The sequence below is a fragment of the Culex quinquefasciatus genome, chromosome 2, assembly GCF_015732765.1.
Source record: "Culex quinquefasciatus strain JHB chromosome 2, VPISU_Cqui_1.0_pri_paternal, whole genome shotgun sequence".
NCBI classification, from domain to species: Eukaryota; Metazoa; Arthropoda; class Insecta; order Diptera; family Culicidae; genus Culex; species Culex quinquefasciatus.
Window position 1 is genome coordinate 147,001,970 of NC_051862.1, and position 14,390 is coordinate 147,016,359.

Here is a 14,390-nt window from a genome sequence, read left to right on the forward strand (position 1 = left end):
AGGCCGGATCTCAAATATTTTGATGAAAAAGTTGTTCGGATCTATCTGGAGATCTGGCTCCCGGGATTTCATTGATTTGAAACTCCCGGGAAAAATAAACAGGTATATTTTTTACTGCCCTAAGACTTAAAAAACTTTAAAGTAATATAACTATTGAAAGTGAAAATTTTTCATGAAACAGCCCCGTAGGTGTTGTTCTAATATTACGTCCAATGATTTTTGAGATTCTAGACCCCATACTCCATGTAGATATGTTGTAAGAAGTAAAATTTAGATAAAATTTGTAGGTTAGACATTCTTACTACAGAAACAAATATGTACATAATTGTGAGGAAGGCACCAACCACCATCGGTGGATTAAGTAACGTTTTTTTGTATTGCCTAAAAAAATCCATTTTGCGTTATCAGTTTGGCCATATCTTTTATATGAAAATTTGGCAGCGAAATTTATATTTTTTTTTCCTTCGGCAAAATTGTAAGTATGAGGACTCCACCGAAAAAATGAACACAATAAATTCAATTGTTTAAACTCCTATTTGTCACTTAAAAAATGATTTAAAAAACCCTTATACTTATTTTTACTATTTAAATGGTTAAGGGAACATAAAATGCCATGGTCTGAAATTCCAAAAAAGGCAAACAGTGTTTGACCAACAATGATGTTTTGGAAAATATTAGAATTAGGAGATTAGAAGAACTTATTTTGAGATTAGAAGAACAAATTTTTAATCAAAAAGTTTACTAAGTGAAATTTTGATAAAGTGCACCTTATTCTTATTATAGGTAAATTAGGTAGGTAAATTTGCCTAAAAGACGCAGTTTTTCAATAGTTGTGCTTGCCCACTTTTGAAAAAAAAATTGTTGAAGCGATAGAAAAATGTTACACATTTTGCTTTTTGAACATTAATGATACGGCCTTTGGTGTTTTAGATATGGCCAAGCAAAGATAAAAAAAAAACATATGAATTAGATTTTCTCAGTGATTCCCAACTAGTCCGTGTTCTTTGATCACCGCTGTTTCGAAAACAAATTCTCTGATTTTCAATGATTTAAATTAAAAATATTCAGGAATTATTTGCTCATTTTTTAATACAAAAAAAAAAACAAATAATTATAAAATCTAACTAGAATTTATAAATTGCCTAGTATGAGTATTTTGAAGCCCTTTCAAAAATTTATTCTCAATAATAAAATTTTAGAGCAACTGGGCAACACTGAGAATATCTCATATCGACGTCGTCGTGCTATCTTGTCGCACCCGCCATTTTGGCGTTCCGAGAAAAACGCGTTTTAATGTTTGACCTTGAATATTCAAAAACGAGAGCACGCAATGTAAACAATAACAAACACGTTTTGTTTGGCTCACCATTCTGTGCATTGTTTAGTTGAAGTTGGTTGCTGGAGTCCCGAGTTATAATTACAAATGTTTACGGTAGTCTAGCTTGTACGTGCGACAAACGCATCCTGACTTTCCTGGCCTGAAATCCCTTTGGCCTTTTGTCGCACTTACATCAATTTTCAGGGAGTGACAAGATAGCACGACAAGATTGAAACTACTTTCATATATAAAGTGACAAAAATGCACGGAGTTTTTTCGGTTTTTGTTGAGTATCTCAGGATTGAATTCGAATTTTGGAGAGCTGTGAAGGTCAAAAGATGAGGAATTGTGAGCTGCACAAAATGGCGTTCTTAACTCAATTTGGCCCAAAATGCACGTACGACAAGTTAGCACGATGGCGACGAAATCATAACTGAGTCAAAAATGTCTTAAACCGTTACAAATTATTTTTGAAGTTTATGTCACCCCCCTCCTTCAAAATTGGTCCAAAAAATCAGTCAGCAAAAAAAGCCAAAAACTTTCAAATTTCAATGAAAATAAAAGGCTAATCAACTGAAATTTATTTTGAAATACGTCGATCTCTGTTAATGATATTTAGCAAGTTTGGGCTGGTTTAAAAATATTTTGAATTTTTGTGAAATTTTGGTGTACAGCACTGCAAACTTAATTCATTGATTTTTTGGAAACTAATGATTGCAAAACAACTGGGCAGGTGTTTAATGCATTTTAAAATACTTACCTATTTTGGAATTTTCTAAAAAAAATGGCATTTTATATACCATAGAACGTATCGAGACATAACAAATTAAAAAAAGAGATGTTTCTGCCAGATAATTTTTTTTAGTGACTTTGTGACCTTATAAACCAGCAAAGAAAGATATCCCTAAAAATTATGTTATTTGATTTATTTGACTATATGGGCAGTTTCAAATATTCAGGATAAAATAAAAAAGTTTTCTGAAAATTTATATTCGTACAGCTATAAAAATGTTTCAAACACTTCAGTTTGCAGTTGAAATATATGTAGATAAACTATTTGAAATCACATAAATAAAAGGCTATATTTGTCATAATTTTTGAGACAATTAAGGCCGCTTAAAATATTTTCAAAGTTTATGTCGCACTTTAAAAAGACATTTAATCAACTTAAAACAATCTGACATACATTTTTCTACATTATTAATCATATTTAGCATGTTTGGCTTCGATTAAAAATATTTTGAATTTTTAGGAAATTATAATGTATAGCACCGCAAAAACTTTTTTTACCATACACAAAAATTTCGTCAATGCTCAGATATTTTGGAAACTAATGTTTGCAAAACCAAATGAACAGGTGTACAATGCATTTTAAAACACCTTTTGCATTCAAAAGTTGAAACCGTTGCATGTTTTTTTTGTAAATTTTTTCAACTGTTTTTTCCATCCCCCTACAAAATTAAAAAAAAAAAAGCAACGGCCTTAGCATTGTTAAAAAATATTTCTAACATACTGAAATACAATAGTTTCAGAATCTGAAAACAAATATTAAACGCACTAGAAAGAGTTTTGCAATCCACATTTTGAATTTTCTCGCAATCTTTATTGCACTTGAGAATAACTAAATTTCAATTTCCAATCGGTTCAAATGTTTTTAAAAGCACTTAAAATAACTATCGTTATGATACAATTTTGCTTTTTTGTTAAGTCTTGCACTTATGGTTATACAAGTTAGAATATGCATTTGTTGCTGAAACATTGTCTTTGAATATATTTTTATTTTATTTTTGATTGAGGCCTAATTATCAAGAAAACATTTGACGAGTAAATTTTAACCTCATGGAAGATTTAAATTTGTTATAGACTTCATATGAACGTTCGAAACATACTTCAAGAAAGTCCTCAGCCCTGCTACCAAACCCCAAAGCTCATTTTTTCCAATGGTCCCGACACACACCCGGTTTGTCCAACCAATTTGGACGTGTGGAAAGATCGCCACGGCAGTTTAGCAGTTTGAAAAATTTGTGTTTTTTTTTTGTGCAATTCTCTTTTTTTTTTGCCCTGCTCCAAAATGCCACCGAGACCCGACAGCGGTGGTGAATTATGGATGCATTTCACTTCATGTGTCACTCATGGTGCGCCCGACACGTGACTGCAAAGAGGTGGACAAAGAGCGATTAAATTTGCACTTGAGGGTGTTTTTGCGTGCTGTTGGATTGCGTTTTTTTTTTGTTTGTTCTCTCAGCATAGATTGAGTGTTTGGCTAATTGGTACTCATTTTTCGAGTGGGCGTAGAGCAGTTGGTTTGAATGGGGGAGGGGGCCGCTCTACAGATGAGGACAGCATTTAAAAATTCATTAATTGAATTGAAGTGATTTCATTTGCAAAAGTCGCGATGCAGTGCAGAGGAATGGAAATTAATTTAATCAAGTAGTGTGATTGAAATGTCAATACAGTGCAGTTCTTTGAAAACAATAATAATTTTGAGTTTGAGATATTAGTAATTCCCGAACACTCCCAAAAAAAAAACGAGATAAATGGTCATTTTTAAAATATGTGCATTCATTAGATACACTCAAAACGCCACCCTCGACCATTAACAATTCAGCTTCTCCTCATTATCCAACCGAAGCAGATCGCACTGCACCAGAAATAATTTACAAAATGCTACAATATCAAGCAATTTCAGGCAAAGTCCCCTACGCAGGACCCCAGGTACTTTTTCGGGACCATAAATTTTCCACTTCATTAACATATAATGTGATTATACGTTTTGTCATAATCATAACTTTGCGTTTGTTAATTCGGACATATCGAAGCCCAGTTCAAATCCTAGCTCAGCTCGCCGATATGATGTTGAGGGGAAATGCCACTGCAGCCCACCCAAAATCATGTTTGGTCGCATCAGTTATTGTGCATTTGGTCACGATGATGGTGGCGGTCACCTTTTGGACTGCACTCTTGCAGCAGCAGGTCATCATCATCAGCGTCATCCTGGCGCGTGGAGTTGGACAGTCTGGTTTCGTGGGGTTCGTCCCTTTTGGCATGACTGTTGTCTATTTCTAAAACGATATAACGTCATAAATTTATATACAATCACGTTTTGAACAAATTCATTTCTGTTGGATTATATTTCTAAGCGATGCGTGCTACCAATGTGCATTTTGCACGTTTATGGTGTTTGGAAATGGGTTATTTTGAAGAGCTGCTTGCTTTGCTCAGAAGAACCAAAATAACCAACCAAGTTTCCGCTTAAACAATTCAAATCACAGCTGACTTAATTTATTTCTGAAGTGCATTTAAAGCTTCATCATAATTTATTACAAAACATTGAGTTATTTCCAGTTTCTTGATTGCAACGCCCAATATTAAAACGTATTAATTGGATGTAGTCATGGCATCGAACCAGTCATCCATCCACGCAACATACCCCAACGGACAGATCGATTCCTTTGAGGCGAGCTTCTTCTGCAAGCCCCATTCGGACTGTTCGACAGTTAATCATGCGCGAAAACGCTGCCGCTGCCACCGCCACCGGTGTACAATGTATTGGCAAGCTTTGAATCTTTATAACTTCCTTTTCGGGCTTCCCTTCACACCACCAACACCAACGCACCGAGACCAACGAAACGTCAAAGCCGGGGTTTTGGGCCGACGAGAGCCGTGGCCACATTAATCAAAGCCAAGATGGGGTCTTGGCAATTCGCGTTGCGTTTCTGGTTCCTCGCGATCTCCCATCCAAGTCCGACCTCTCCTCCATTATATGAACCGATCAAGTGCACATTCATCAATATGTGCACACATTCACTTAACCGTGCTAAAGGGTACCTAACAGTGGAAAAATATCTTGTTAAATTGGATGGTCGAACGTGCCTTTAAAAAACTCCGAGTAAACTTTTTCTACATGTTAAATTTGATGAAAGATTTAAGGTCTAATAAAAAAAATCAAATATTAAATAAACTTATGAGTGACCCTAGTGACATTTTTAAACATACAGGTTTTATCATGGTTTTGAAAATCCTCATACGGCCTAAATAGGCTTTAATGGCCTACTTAAAACCTAAAATGTTACTAGGGGAATCTCTTTTAACAATCATTAAATCGGAAAAGCTGCCCAATCCTTCTTAAATTTGCGTTTAACTTTGTCCTAAAAGGTAAAGTTGGTCCCTGATAACGAATCCGAGGTACAAAAAATGGAAGTGGTTTTAAAACTATTTTTGTATTTTTTTTTTCCATGAAAAAAATCTATTTTTCGAAATTTTAAGTAGGCTATCCAATAGCGTGGCTCACGGATATATGAAAAAGACAAAAGTGTTCAATTTCGAACGCCTCGACCGAAATTTTGTAGCATTATAACCGCAGAAGCTAGCCTAAAATTTTGAGCGCATTTTGTTAATGTTTAGTTGTTCCACTCTTAATCTGAAGTTATAAAGAAATTTCAATAAATTTAATTTATTTATTTAGGTTAAAAGTGAAAATTTCCCATACTAAATTTTTAGAAGTTCCATACTAACTTCAGGTCAATGGTGGAAGTACTAAACCTTAACCAAAAACGCTCAAAATTTCAGGTTATGTTCTGGGGCCATATTGCTACAAAATTCTGGTCGAGGCGTTCGAAATTGAACACTTTTGTCTTTTTCATATATCCGTGAGCCACGCTACTATCCAAACAAGGGGTTGTACTGCCCCTCCATCAAGAGATATCGAAAAAGATACGTGATTCGGGGCCAAAATTTCCTCTTAGGGCAAAAATTTAAGCAAAACGAACAGGGGTCGGGGCAGCTGCTGTATGAGTTGGTGAGGAACGAACCTTATTGTAATCCATACCGTGTTTTTTTTTGCATTTTCACACAGATTTTTTTTTTATATTTGGACACAGGCAAGTAGTTTTGCATCATTGGTTTCTCCATGCAATTCTTCATAAACATTAGAGGGATATAGCGGAAACCAAGGGTCCTGATTTTCGGTTCAAAGATCAGAAATCACTCACTCATCGCCAAGCGAATCTTTGCCTCGCAACCAGTCGCGAGCGAACACTGCACTCAGGCTGCCAGCGACTTGCTCAATCGCTTCTCCCAGCGACACAAATACTTCGTGAATTTCTTTGCCGACTCCGTCCGTCGACCCGAGTCACACACGAATACGTTCAGAGAGGAGAGAATCTAATACCATACCAGCTCGGCGCTCTTTTGGTCTGCACTACCACAGTTTGCAGTAAATTTGTATTTGACATGATGGAAATTGCTTGTAAATGTGTCTTTGATGTCGTGTTATCAACAAAATTGCAAAAATTTTTCGATAACATAGATTTTAAGCAGTTTATTAGCTGAGTAAAACAAAGCCGATCGCAAACTATTTCGACTCAGCGACTGAGCGACATTACGTAATCGGTCTCTCTGAACCACTCGCTGTACTACCCGATTGAAGAGAGAGAGAGAACAAAGAGAGAGTATTCTGTAACGCACGTAAATTTGGCTCATCCAAATTTCAATTGGTATTTTGTCTCAGGAACAATGTTTTTTTTAACAAAAAACTCCCAAAAACCATGTCGAACAATTTTAGATTTATTGACAAATGGACTATTTTCATAGAAAATATATTATTTTGCTCAAAAAAATTCAAAACATGAGTTTAAGTTGGCTTGTATATTACTTTACGTCGTAACTAGAATTTTCCTCAATGATGTTCTGTATTAATAATGCTCTTAGAAGTTTAAATATTTCATTTTATCACTAACATTACTATTTAAGTTGTTGTCGGCAAATTTATGTTTCCAAACCTTTTGCATTGTTTTGTTACAGCTTTTGATATGCAAAATTATCAATTTTCATTAATTTGAAACATCAATCAACATGAATACAGAACATTATTTGTGTGAACCGTAGATTATTACGTAGATTTAAAGTGATATACGGGGCAGTTAGAATTCAAAACATCAAATTATTCGCTCTACAGCATTGCCTTGGCGTTCTCGATTGCGAGATTCCTACTCGAAACAAGGGGTCTGAAGGCTTGATTGTTGAGGCAATTGCAAACCTCTTTTTACACCTTAGCTTCCATCCACCCCGGGATTCGAACTGACGACCATTGGATTGTTAGTCCAACTGCCTACAAGCGACTCCACCGAGGCAGGACCCAGGGAGACGACTCCTACACATGGACTGAGCTAACCTAACCCTCTGGGTTAGACCGGGGCCAACATTTACTTCCCCGTCCGACGGAAGGCGTGGTCAGACAAATCTCGTCTCAAAAAATGCCACCGGGACCGTCTGGGATCAAACCCAAGCCGACTGGGTGAAAGGCAACCGCTTACCCCAATAACACGGTTCCCGCAGTTAGAATTATTTTCTAATATTTTCGAACAAAATGTAATATTTTTTTAAAAACATATTTTTTCATATTAATGAACAAAAGCAAACTTGCGAATAACGAAAAAAATAATTCTAACCAAGATATCCTCTCGCAGATATGTACGTAGAAAGTTATGTTTTACCGTAGTTGCGTAATTCAATTACAAAAATTTTGGTGCCCTAACATGTATAGAACATCGCTGAAATTTCCAATTAATCGAAGTTTTAGTGAAAAAAAAATATTTTTTTGCCATTTTCGTCATTTTCCCATTTTTGAGCGTGGCACGTCGAAAAACCAAGTTTTATTTTTTTTAATCGTATCTCAAAAAATTGAAAACATAACTTCACAATTTTTCATATGTTTTGTAAAATTTTCCGAGGAATCAGGTGAACATATTTTCAGGCATAGGCTCTTTGGTCTCGAGACTTTCAAAAAAGCATTTTAAGTTTTCATACGACCTTTTCAAATAATAAACACGGTTTTTGAAACTTTCTACTATTTTTTTAAATAGCCAAACTTATCACCATTCTTTTGCGTATAAGACAGCTAAAGTCAGATTAAATGGCGCGGAGATATGATTTTTTCAAAAAAGTGGTTTTTGCAAAATATGACGAAAATGGCCATTTTTCAGACCACTCTAACAAGGTGTAGGTCACGCTAATGGCCAAACAAAAAAAATACGGGTCTAATTATTTGGGCCGAGGAATTCCCAGAAAATGTTTAAGCACGATCGAAGAACTTTTTTCGAATTTTGCTGTTTGCGTTATAAAAATATTCTATCGGTGAAAATTACGTTTTTTTTTTTTTTTTTTATTTTGATGTTTGGTACGAGTTTTTTTATAAGTGAATCGATCTATAAATATTATTTTTTATGTCAGATTTGTAGAGAAATTTCTTACATTCTATGGTTTGCAAACCCGTTTTGATTGTCAAAAGATATTCCACTGTAAAGACAACCATATTTAGGCTAATTTTAAGTGACAAACATGGTCCCAGAGCTTCAAGATCAAACAAAGGTTGTCTTTAAAGCGGAACATCTTTTGACACTCAAAACGGATTCCTAGTCTTTAAACCTTCTCAAAAACCGCCCAACTCCAGGCGAAACTTACTTGGGAACACCGTGGAGATTTTTCCTTGTCCCATTAAAAAAGTGGAACATCAACACTTCCCGTCATCCAAATCCCTTTCCTTATCCTTGGTGCGCGGTGGATATGAGAGCTGCCAGCAATGGACGACTGTCATAATGGCGAGTGTCTAATTCAGGTGAAATTGCTGCGTTTTGAACTGATATCAAGCTATAAAAAAAGCTCAGTGGGAGGTTTGTAAGCAAGTTTTCATTCCATTGGCACTTAAATTGTTGAAATAGTGAAAACAGCTAATTAGATGGCAATGGGAACTAATTTTTAACAGGCCAAATATAAGGATGTTTCCTCAAGCTAATTGATAGTGCAAAAATGATGTGCCAGCGAAAATTACAATAAAATGAAGTTTTTCGTGTAAAAAGAGATTCAATAAACCAGCAAAATTCGTGCACGTTCTAATAATTACAAGTAAAACTATAGATTTTCGAAAAGAACCAAGTTTCTCTTCTGTTTTGCTTTGAATATCAGTCAATGTAAATGATCAATAAATCTAGAAAAAATTAGAATGTTAGTAAACATTGTCAAACCATTTAACTTGATTACTTGATACAACTTTTTGGCCACCTTCGTTCCCACATTGAGATCCAACACAAAAAAAATGCTCACCGACGATCGACGACGAGCCCGAGACGGACGTATCGAGCCATCTTTTCGCTCTCTTCCTAAATAATTGAAAAAATGTAAAATAATTAATTACCATAATATATCGCTGGAACATATTTCAGTCGTCCACATGCAGCATGCACCGCCTTATTGCCATCATCTTTAAATTTCCTCTCACCCTCTCCCTCTCACTCTCGTTCTCTCTCTCTCTCGAGACCTCGTCAGACCCCCATCCGGAACGAAAGCCGATTCCCGCGGTCGTCGCGCCCAGGTATCCAATCAACGGTCCGCGGGCCGCGGAAAATAACGTTTAAAACAAGCTCAGAAATATGATAAATTAAAAGTTTTCAATCACAAAAATACCCTTTTTTGAAGTTTGCCTCCGAAGCCGCCAGCTGATGATGATCGGTGAGGAAAAAAGTGGGGTGTGTGGTGAGGGAAGAAAATGAAGTTCACGCTAAGAAAAATGGCTGACTGATGAGCAAAGCCGTCGTCGCGATTTGAAATTACGCCTGGAGCTTTGGAGTCAGCGAAGCTTCGATGAAGAAGGGCGAGGGAAAAGGAGGTAAAGCTCATTTGAAAACACGACGGCCGACATTTTAATTTACGATCATTTCAGCGGCGCGAGCAGGAAGATCTTCGGGTGATCGCGCGAGACGCCTCTATTCGTGAGCGATCATCGCCGAAGATCGTCGTCGCGGAGGATTTTTTTTATGAGCCCTCGTTTGATAATTACATCGGGCGACCTGCCCAAGAGTCGACTTCGGGTGGCGATCAATCGCGCCATGTTGGCGGCGAGAGCGTTACAAATTGATACTAGATTTGGTTGGCGTTTATGAGGGTGAGCCCTGGGCGAGAGGTTGGGACAAAGTGGCCTGGAGTCACTCCGGTTTGGAGGAACCTGCTGTGTGCGATTAATAGGCTCTTGAAAGGATTTTTGTTTTTTGGCCGGAGATTTTTGAATTCTGGGGGTCGTGTAAGATCCAAAGTGGGATCTTAATAACGATCTAATGAGTTTTTTGGCGTCTGTTGGACGTGGTGGGAAAAGGGTGACTCGATGATAGAGTCATTTGTTTTAAAAAAGGAAGCAAAGAGATTTTATTGGTTTTTTTTTTCATATTTGTCACATTCGGATTTGCTCATAACATCAACGCACATTATTTTATTGAAACATATTTATTTCAATTTCATGTGGCAAAACGCTCAATACTTTAGCTTTTGTCACAGATCTTGACAGTTCTTCAAACTTTGAGAATCATCGATTTTGTCTTTTGAACGGTTCTTCAAAATCTTAATTCGGCATTAGGGCGTCCTAAAAAAAAAGAAAAGTTATCAAATCTTCGGTGCTCACCCCTAGAATGAGAGATCACACCCCAAAACGAGACAAAATATGTTGCAGTCACAACTAATGCATTAAGCTTACAGGAAATTTCACGGCGATCATTTTGCTTTTTATAACATTCAATTTATGTCCACGCAAAGCCGAGATATTTGCATTTTAGTGAACAAAAAGTGACAAATTTTCAAAATTCTTAGTATATAAGCGTTTTTAGCATAAAACTTTGGCTTCTTTGATTACAAACGCATATATTTTAGATATTCTTATTTTGCTCGCTCAAAAACGACATTTGTTAATAATATTTCATGAAAAAACATGAGATTGTCTCACAATGTGACGTAAACCATTTTTGGGATTTTGTTGTTCCTGACATCCTAATCTACCATTATAGGGGTGAGCACCATAAATGTTTTTCTACCTGTATTCAGTTGATTTTTTTTAAATTATTTTTCTTTCCAGTACTTTGATATTTCTAAAACTAATGATTGCAAATCAACTAGACTGGTAAAAAATGCATTTCAAAACTCTTTTTTTTTATTCAAGTCTGAATATTATGGTGTGTTATTTCAATATTTAATGTTATTTTTTTTAAAAAGTAATTATGATATTTAACAATCACAAACCTTCTATAATTTTATTTGTATCAGCTAAATCAGATAACTCAGGTGATATTTGTACACAAAACATACATAAAATTTATTCATGCTTATTGAAGTTATGTTTCAGTAAATTCCCAAATTTTAATTTCTGAATAAATGCCACATATTCAAAAACTCAGTGAAAAAATTATAATTGTATAGCGATTTGCACCTTCTAAAAAGTTAATTTTTGTTTTATTTTGCAGATTTGATTAGCAATTCTAATCTAATCTAATCAGACCCTAACGCAGCCAATCTTTCGAAGGGATCCTGGAGAGTGCCTTAGGTTTGATGACCCCTAGCACTCTTCTTGTCATTTATTAACATTTGTAGTGCGCCATTGCATCGGAATGCATTGATACATCACAAGCGCTAAAGCGGCCAGGCCTACTGCATAAAGCCGTATCGCAGAGATGATTCGTAATTAGGTCGAGTTTGAGCACTTAGTGTTCGAACAACTACACAATTCTGAATCGACAGGGGAGGAAGAAGCGTGGCGACACACCACCATACGCTCCGAGATTTTGGTTGTATTCGTTGGGAGCACCATTCTAAGAAGGTTTGGTACTACGGGACCCTCTGGGATGGGACATTGTGTTTCCACGAATGCCCTGGACACTATTTGCCGTGGTTATAGCACCACAACTCGCTCTACAGATTTTGATTGGCAATTGAAAAAAAAACACATCATTTGACGAGTTTCCTCAACTGTTAGTATCAAATTTTCAATAAATAAAGTAGTTATTTAAATCAAAACAAAAAAAAAAACATTAAAAAAAAAACAAATCTATCCGAAATCAGTCTATTTTCTTCAATTTTAATTTTTGTATATTTTAATCCGGCTGGAACTTTTTTGGTGCCCTCGGTTTGCCCAAAGAAGCCATTTTGCATCATTAGTTTGTTCAAATAATTTTCCAAACAAATTTGGTAGATCGTTTATCGAAAGACACGCTGACATTTAGGATAGAAGATTAGCGCAGTAATAATATTGAATGTTTGGCTCTCTTGAAATGTTAGTCTTGATTTAAAAAATTTAAAATATTGTTTTAGGAAAGATCGCAAAATTTCACGAATGTTTCATACTTTAACATTGTAAATCGGACCATTAGTTGCTGAGATATCGACATTAAAGAATGGTGGGTTGCTTGGGCGAGACTTAGGAAACATCAATTTACCTGTTTTAAACCATTGTATGGCAATATCTCAGCAACTAAGGGTCGTATCAACAAAGTTCAAGAGAGCAAAATATAGTGAACTTTCTCAGCTTATCAAAAATATTTTTTCAAAATTGGGCAAACATGTGCACTTATTTTGAAAAATGAAAAACTGCGACTAGTTTCGAAAAAGTTACCAAAAATGGATTTTACTTGAAACGATGCACTTTATCAAAATTTCTCTAAAGTACTTTTTGATTGCAATTTTGATGTTACATCGAATAATGAATTTGAAAAATTTTTGCGACTGATATTTAATTTTTTTTTTTGAAAAAATCAGTATTGATTTAAAAACTCTATTTTTTTTTTGCACAACCTGGAAATTTCCGAAAAGTTGGCCTAAATCATATCAAATAATAAAAAAATGTGTTTTTTTTTTTTTGCAAATCAAGTTTAAGTGACAAAAAGTTAAATAAAAAATTACCAAATTTTGTTTTGCCGTGTATCTTTTTTTTTCCAGTGTAGTGCGTAGCCATACCTACAACTTTGCCGAAGACACCAAATCGATCAAAAAATTCCTTGAAAAGATACAGATTTTTAAATTTTCATGCATCATTTTGGTATGGACAGCTGCTTAATTTGTATGGAAAATTATATGGACAAACTAATGATGCAAAATGGCTTCTTCGGGCACCAAAAAAGTTTCAGTTGGAAAATACAAAAACAAATTGAATGTCCGAAATCTGAGAGAACTGCTCATCTCACAAAGTTTTCGAGGAAACATTTTGCTCGTTGCTGGATTGGAAAGTTTATATTTTTTTCTATAAGATACTTTTATTTCTTCTAATGGTTGCCCAGAAAACAAGCCGTGAATTTCGGAGTCTCGAATCATAGACAAAATATTTTCTTAACATACAATAGATTTCGATTTAATTTTTTTTTTATTTTTTTAAAATTAGCCCTTACATTTTTTATTTGGTCGAAAATATATGTTTTTGGGCCTTTTGGGTCACGACTTTCAACACGTTATGAACAAAAAAAAAGTTGATATAACTCTAAATACTTTTGGTTGAAAATTACATTTAACATCTAAAATTTAAATCAAAATTTTTCTTTGCATTTTTTCTCGTTTTTCAAAAATAATGTTTTTTTTTTTGGTAAAATTGACAACACTTCCAAGTGTTCCAGCTGATCTGTTGCTTACGGAGTAGCAACTCATTTGACCAAATTGATTTTTGACAACTTGCCATGTATCAAACGTTTACGTTTTATAAGATCTAGAACATATCCAAAAATTAGAATTTAGAATTGCGGGTAATTATACTACTATAGCGTAATACAATTTTGTGTGAAAAGCATATTTTTTTTAGAACGTCTTTTTTTTAAGATATCCTAAGCAATACCTACAACTAGAGGGTGACGATTCTCGAGATTTTCAATTTCCCGGGAATCGAGAGTAGAGTTTGGACATTTCCCGGAAATTCCCGGGACCCGGGAGTTTTTTTTTACTATGCCAATAGTGCCAAAAATTCAAAATGATAACTAATTTTTTTTTTGTTTTCAATAAATTCAATTACAATTAGTTCATAATAATTCTATAAAACGTTAATTTAAGTAGCATCATTATTTTGAAGAACTTTATAAAACCTTTTGATTTTTTTCTGTATCTGCAAATAAAAAATCGTTTCTTGAACATTTTAAGGCTCGGAATTGTAGTTTACAATATTTACTTTATTTATTCACCGCCTCCATCTGAAATGCTCAGGCTGTATCTTAACACTAACTAATTCTAATTTTAAACACAGATTTGGTCACAGCATAATCGAAACAAGTACAGACTTCGT

At 35.0% G+C, this 14,390-nt stretch overlaps 1 protein-coding gene across 2 annotated transcripts in view; it reads right to left on the reverse strand.

The window, feature by feature from the left end:
* Positions 1-14,390, reverse strand: part of LOC6046680 (protein tiptop) — a 566,305-nt gene that overhangs the window by 331,497 nt on the left and 220,418 nt on the right. The gene's annotated exons all lie outside the window — the stretch shown is intronic.